Raw genomic sequence first — 7611 nt, forward strand, 5'->3', positions numbered from 1 at the left:
GTCCAACTCCCGTCTGCTCATTCCAGTCACCCTCTCCTGGGACAACCACAAGCTTCACCTTCAAGCCTTGGTAGACTCTGGAGCCGCAGGTAACTTCATGGATGGTGTCTGGGCGAAGGAGAATGGCGTTCCCTCTGAACCTCTAAGTGAACCCATGAGGGTCACTACATTGGATGGAAGCCCTTTGGGATCTGGACTTGTCACTCATGTCACTACCTCCTTGCGACTTTCAGTTTCACAACACCAGGAATTGATGAACTTTCATTTGATCTCCTGTTCCGAGTTCCTCTCGTCCTTGGATACCCCTGGCTTCACAGCCATAACCCTCACATCGACTGGTCTGTGGGCACTATCAAGCACTGGGGTCCTACGTGCCAAGCTACTTGTATTTTCCAGAATTCCCCGAGTTCTACTCCCGAGTCTTTAGAATCCATCGACCTGACCCGAGTTCCCGAGTGTTACCATGACCTCAAACTGGTGTTTAGCAAACAGAGGGCCACCATGCTACCACCCCATAGACCTTACGATTGCCCCATCGACCTGTTTCCGGGCACTTGCCCCCCAGGGGTCGGATCTTTTCCCTATCTCCACCCGAACGAGCTGCTATGGATACCTACATCAAGGACGCTCTGGAAGCAGGCCTCATGCGTCCATCCACCTCCCCGGCGGGAGCAGGGTTTTTCTTTGTGGCCAAGAAAGACGGTGGATTACGTCCTTGCATCGACTACCGGGGACTCAATGCCATAACCGTCCGTAACCGTTACCCGCTACCCCTTATGGCCACAGCCTTCGAGCTGCTCCAGGAAGCAGTTGTTTTCACTAAGCTTGACCTGCGGAACGCATACCATCTTGTGCGGATCAGACCTGGTGAAGAGTGGAAGACCGCTTTCAACACGCCTACTGGTCACTATGAATACTTGGTGATGCCCTTCGGCCTGACCAACGCCCCAGCGGTGTTCCAAGCGCTCATAAACGATGTGCTTAGGGATATGCTTAACATATTTGTGTTCGTTTACTTGGATGACATCCTCATCTTTTCGAGCTCCCTTCAAGAACACACTAAGCATGTCAGACAAGCACTCAAACGCCTCCTGGACAGCCATCTGTACGTAAAGCCGGAAAAATGTGAATCCATTCATCCCGAGTACAATTCCTGGGATTTGTAGTGGAACCCGGTCGAGTCCAAATGGACCCCAGGAAGGTAGGGGCGGTAGCGGATTGGCCCACCCTCAAATCCGTTAAGGAAGTTCAGCGTTTCCTGGGCTTCACAAACTTTTACCGCAAGTTCATCAAGAACTTCAGCTTGGTGGCAGCCCCTCTCTCAGCTTTAACCAAGGGTGGCAATGCAAGGTTTTTGTGGGGAAGAGAAGCTGAGACGGCCTTCCAAGGACTCAAGCAGCCCGTTCTCTCTGCTCCCATCCTGATACTACCGACTACGGATGAACCATTTGTGGTGGAGGTAGACGCATCAGAGGTTGGTGTTGGAGCTGTCCTGTCTCAGAGGGGTGAAGACAAGAAGCTTCATCCGTGCGCTTTCTTCTCACACCGGCTTACCCCGACTGAGAGGAACTACGATGTGGGGGATCGTGAACTCCTAGCGGTTAAGATGGCATTGAAGGAATGGAGACACTGGCTCGAGGGGGCTTCTCACCCGTTTCAAGTGCTTACGGACCACAAAAATCTGGAGTATATCCAGCAGGCGAAGCGGTTGAACTCTAGACAAGCTAGATGGTCTCTTTTCTTCAATCGATTCCAGTTTATCCTCACCTATCGGCCCGGGTCGAAGAATCTCAAACCGGATGCCCTGTCCCGAGTCTACGCTCCTGCTATTCGAGATGACACGGACATGCCTGTCCTTCCTGCTGCTAAGATTGTGGCTCCGATCTCGTGGCAAGTTGAGGATACCGTGAGACGTGCTCAAGCTAGCGAACCGGACCCGAAAGGAGGTCCTGCCAATCGGTTGTTTGTCCCCAAGGCAGTGAGGACTCAGGTCCTTCTGTGGGGGCACTCCTCTCGCCTCACCTGTCATCCGGGCGTAGGTCGCACCTTGGAGTTCATCCAGCGTAAGTTCTGGTGGCCTACCATAAGAGAAGACGTTGCCACTTTCGTCAATGCCTGTCCCGTGTGCTGCCAGGGCAAATCTTCTCACCTCCGCCCTCAAGGACTCCTTCACCCTTTACCTGTTCCCCACAGACCCTGGTCCCATATCTCATTGGACTTTATTACTGGACTTCCTCCATACCATGGCAATACTACTATCCTAGTCATAATCGACAGGTTTTCAAAGGCGGCCAGGTTCGTCCCTCTGACTAAGTTACCTTCTGCCAAGGAAACGGCTGAGTTGGTAATTAATCATGTGTTCCGAGTCTTCGGCATTCCTCAAGATATGGTTTCTGACAGAGGTCCCCAGTTCGCCTCAAGGTTTTGGAAGGCCTTCTGCCAACTCATGGGGGCTTCTGCCAGTCTATCTTCAGGGTACCATCCGGAGTCCAACGGCCAAACAGAGAGGATAAATCAAGAGCTGGAAACCACCCTCCGATGTATGACTCGTGACAACCCGTCCACATGGTCATCCTTTATTGTTTGGGCCGAATACGCGCACAACACCTTGCGCTCCTCCTCCACTGGTATGTCCCCGCACGAGTGTCAGTTTGGCTATGCTCCTCCATTGTTCCCGGACCAGGAGGCAGAAGTCAGAGTGCCTTCAGCCTTGAAGTTCGTCAGACGCTGTCGGCTTATGTGGAGGAAGACCCGTCTTAATCTTATGCGTTCCTCACAGAGGTACCAACAACAAGCCAACAGACGTCGCCGTCCCGGGCCTACCCTGCGCCCCGGCCAGAGAGTCTGGCTCTCCACAAGAGACTTACCTCTACGGGTGGAGTCTCGCAAGCTGTCCCAAAAATACATCGGTCCCTTCAAGGTTGCCAGGAGAGTTAACCCAGTTTCTTATCGCCTACACTTACCCAGATCCCTTAAGATTAATCCCACATTTCACATTTCATTGTTAAAACCTGTTGTTTTTTCTCCCCTTGTCCCGGCAGACAGACCTCCCCTCCGCCTCGTGTCATTGGAGGCCAGCCGGCTTATACCGTCCATCGGATACTGGATTCCCGCCGGGTGCAGCGGTCCTGGCAGTATCTGGTGGACTGGGAAGGCTACGGTCCCGAGGAGCGCTCCTGGGTTCCTGCCAAAGACACCCTGGACCCTGACCTCATTCGTCAGTTCAGGGCCCTCCACCCTGAGAGAGCTGGTAGGAACGTCAGGAGCCGTTCCTAGGGGGATTCTGTCAGGATTTGGCCAGGGTTGTTCCGGGTTTTGGTCACTAGATGCCCCCATTGTGCTTTTTGACCTTGTGTTTTTTCCCTTGTTCCCCATTATTATTTGCACCTCTGCCTCGTTTTCCCCTGATTGTATTTAAACCCTTAGTTTCCCTCAGTTCTGTGCTCTGTGTTTGTATGTTAGCACCCAGCCCTAGTGTTCTGTGTATTCTTGTCGATTCCGGTGGATGCTCTTGTGGAATTCTTTTTTTGTTTTTGAGGATCTCTTAAGGCTTTTTGTGCTATTCCTACCATCTTTTGGATTTACTATTTTTGTATTGAAGGACTTCTCCTTTTTACTTTATTAAATACACCGTCTTAAGTACTGCTGTGTCTGCCTCATCTTCTGGGTTCTGCTGACTATTCGTGGCTCAGTTGGTTAAGTGACTGTTTCTCACTCCGGAGACCCAGGTTCGTAACCGGGTCCTGACAGAACCACGTCCAGATAAAGCATCATGTTAATGTTACTATTTATCTTCGGCTGGTGGAGGTCCTGGAGAACCACGTCCAGATAAAGCATCATGTTAATGTTACTACTGGTTGGCTGGTGGAGGTCCTGATGAACCACGTCCAGATAAAGCATCATGTTAATGTTACTACTGGTTGGCTGGTGGAGGTCCTGACGAACCACGTCCAGATAAAGCATCATGTTAATGTTACTACTGGTTGGTTGGTGGAGGTCCTGATGAACCATGTCCAGATAAAGCATCATGTTAATGTTACTACTGGTTGACTGGTGGAGGTCCTGTAGAACCACGTCCAGATAAAGCATCATGTTGATGTTACTACTGGTTGGCTGGTGGAGGTCCTGATGAACCATGGCCAGATAAAGCATCATGTTAATGTTACTACTGGTTGGCTGTTGGAGGTCCTGATGAACCACGTCCAGATAAAGCATCATGTTAATGTTACTACTGGTTGGCTGGTGGAGATCCTGTAGAACCACGTCCAGATAAAGCATCATGTTAATGTTACTACTGGTTGGCTGGTGGAGGTCCCGTAGAACCACGTCCAGATAAAGCATCATGTTGATGTTACTACTGGTTGGCTGGTGGAGGTACTGGAGAACCATGTCCAGATAAAGCATCATGTTAATGTTACTACTGGTTGACTGGTGGAGATCCTGATGAACCATGTGCAGATAAAGCATCATGTTGATGTTACTACTGGTTGGCTGGTGGAGGTACTGGAGAACCATGTCCAGATAAAGCATCATGTTAATGTTACTACTGGTTGACTGGTGGAGATCCTGATGAACCATGTGCAGATAAAGCATCATGTTAATGTTACTACTGGTTGGCTGGTGGAGGTCCTGATGAACCATGGCCAGATAAAGCATCATGTTAATGTTACTACTGGTTGGCTGTTGGAGGTCCTGATGAACCACGTCCAGATAAAGCATCATGTTAATGTTACTACTGGTTGGCTGGTGGAGATCCTGTAGAACCACGTCCAGATAAAGCATCATGTTAATGTTACTACTGGTTGACTGGTGGAGGTCCTGATGAACCACGTCCAGATAAAGCATCATGTTGATGTTACTACTGGTTGGCTGGTGGAGGTACTGGAGAACCATGTCCAGATAAAGCATCATGTTAATGTTACTACTGGTTGGCTGGTGGAGGTCCTGATGAACCACGTCCAGATAAAGCATCATGTTAATGTTACTACTGGTTGGCTGTTGGAGGTCCTGATGAACCACGTCCAGATAAAGCATCATGTTAATGTTACTACTGGTTGGCTGGTGGAGGTCCTGTAGAACCACGTCCAGATAAAGCATCATGTTAATGTTACTACTGGTTGGCTGGTGGAGGTCATGTAGAACCATGTCCAGATAAAGCATCATGTTAATGTTACTACTGGTTGGCTGGTGGAGATCCTGTAGAACCACGTCCAGATAAAGCATCATGTTAATGTTACTACTGGTTGGCTGGTGGAGGTCATGTAGAACCATGTCCAGATAAAGCATCATGTTAATGTTACTACTGGTTGGCTGGTGGAGGTCCTGATGAACCACGTCCAGATAAAGCATCATGTTAATGTTACTACTGGTTGGCTGGTGGAGGTCCTGATGAACCACGTCCAGATAAAGCATCATGTTAATGTTACTACTGGTTGGCTGGTGGAGATCCTGTAGAACCACGTCCAGATAAAGCATCATGTTAATGTTACTACTGGTTGACTGGTGGAGGTCCTGATGAACCACGCCCAGATAAAGCATCATGTTGATGTTACTACTGGTTGGCTGGTGGAGGTACTGGAGAACCATGTCCAGATAAAGCATCATGTTAATGTTACTACTGGTTGGCTGGTGGAGGTCCTGATGAACCACGTCCAGATAAAGCATCATGTTAATGTTACTACTGGTTGGCTGTTGGAGGTCCTGATGAACCACGTCCAGATAAAGCATCATGTTAATGTTACTACTGGTTGGCTGGTGGAGGTCCTGTAGAACCACGTCCAGATAAAGCATCATGTTAATGTTACTACTGGTTGGCTGGTGGAGGTCATGTAGAACCATGTCCAGATAAAGCATCATGTTAATGTTACTACTGGTTGACTGGTGGAGATCCTGTAGAACCACATCCAGATAAAGCATCATGTTAATGTTACTACTGGTTGGCTGTTGGAGGTCCTGACGAACCACGTCCAGATAAAGCATCATGTTAATGTTACTACTGGTTGGCTGGTGGAGATCCTGTAGAACCACGTCCAGATAAAGCATCATGTTAATGTTACTACTGGTTGGCTGGTGGAGGTCCTGATGAACCACGTCCAGATGAAGCATCATGTTAATGTTACTACTGGTTGGCTGGTGGAGGTCCTGTAGAACCATGTCCAGATAAAGCATCATGTTAATGTTACTACTGGTTGGCTGGTGGAGGTCCTGTAGAACCATGTCCAGATAAAGCATCATGTTAATGTTACTACTGGTTGGCTGGTGGAGGTCCTGATGAACCACGTCCAGATAAAGCATCATGTTAATGTTACTACTGGTTGGCTGGTGGAGGTCCTGTAGAACCATGTCTAGATAAAGCATCATGTTAATGTTACTACTGGTTGGCTGGTGGAGATCCTGTAGAACCACGTCCAGATAAAGCGTCATGGGTTGAAAAGTTGAGTAAGGGGAAACATTTACATTTTAATATAAAACGGTAATTAAAAGGTAAAAACGGTAGATTTAGCAACAAAGCGCACAGCAGCATGTAAACAAAAAAATTGCAGACCTCCACAAGTCTGGTTCATCCTTGGGAACAATTTGCAAACGCCTGAAGGTACCACGTTCATCTGTACAAACAATAGTATGCAAGTATAAACACCATGTGACCACGCAGCCGTCATACCGCTTCAGAAGGAGACTCATTTTGTCTGCTAGAGATGAACGTACTTTGGTGCGAAAAGGGCAAATCAATCCCAGAAACACAGCAAAGGACCTTGTGAAGATGCTGGAGGAAACAGGTGCAAAAGTATTTATATCCACAGTAAAACGAGTCCTATATATCGACATAACCTGAAAGGCCGATCAGCAAGGAAGAAGCCACTGTTCCAAAACCGCTATTAAAATCCAGACTACGGTTTGCAACTGCACATATATCGTACTTTTTGGAGATATATGATGAAACAAAAATAGAACTGTTTGGCAATAATGACCACCGTTATGTTTGGAGGAAAAAGGGGGAGGCTTGCCAGCCAAAGAACACCATCCCAACCGTGAAGCACGGGGGTGGCAGCATCATGTAGTGGGGTGCTTTGCTGCAGGAGGGATTGGTGTACTTCACAAAATAGATGGCATCATGAGTAGGAAAAATGATGTGGATATATTGAAGCAACATCTCAAGACGTCAGTCAGGAGGTTAAAGCTTGGTCACAAATGGGTCTTCCAAATGGCCCCAAGCATACTTCCAAAGTTGTGGCAAAATGGCTTAAGGACAGCAAAGTCAAGGTATTAGAGTGGCCATCACAAAGCCCTGACCTCAATCCCATAGACAATTTGTGGGCAGAACTGAAAACGCGTGTGCGAGCAAGGAGGCCTACAAACCTGACTCAGTTACACCAGCTCTGTCAGGAGGAATGGGCCAAAATTGGGAAGCTTGTGGAAGGCTACCTGAAACGTTTGACCCAAGTTAAATACTTTAAAGGCAATGCTACCCAAATAGGGGAATTTTTACTAGAATTAAATGTCAGGAATTATGAAAAACATATTTGGCTAAGGTGTATGTAAACTTCCGACTTCGACTGTATATTGTCTTAATTCATTCCTACTTAGATGTGTGTGTATTGGGTATATGTTGTG

Source organism: Oncorhynchus masou, chromosome 3, assembly GCF_036934945.1.
Source record: "Oncorhynchus masou masou isolate Uvic2021 chromosome 3, UVic_Omas_1.1, whole genome shotgun sequence".
NCBI classification, from domain to species: Eukaryota; Metazoa; Chordata; class Actinopteri; order Salmoniformes; family Salmonidae; genus Oncorhynchus; species Oncorhynchus masou.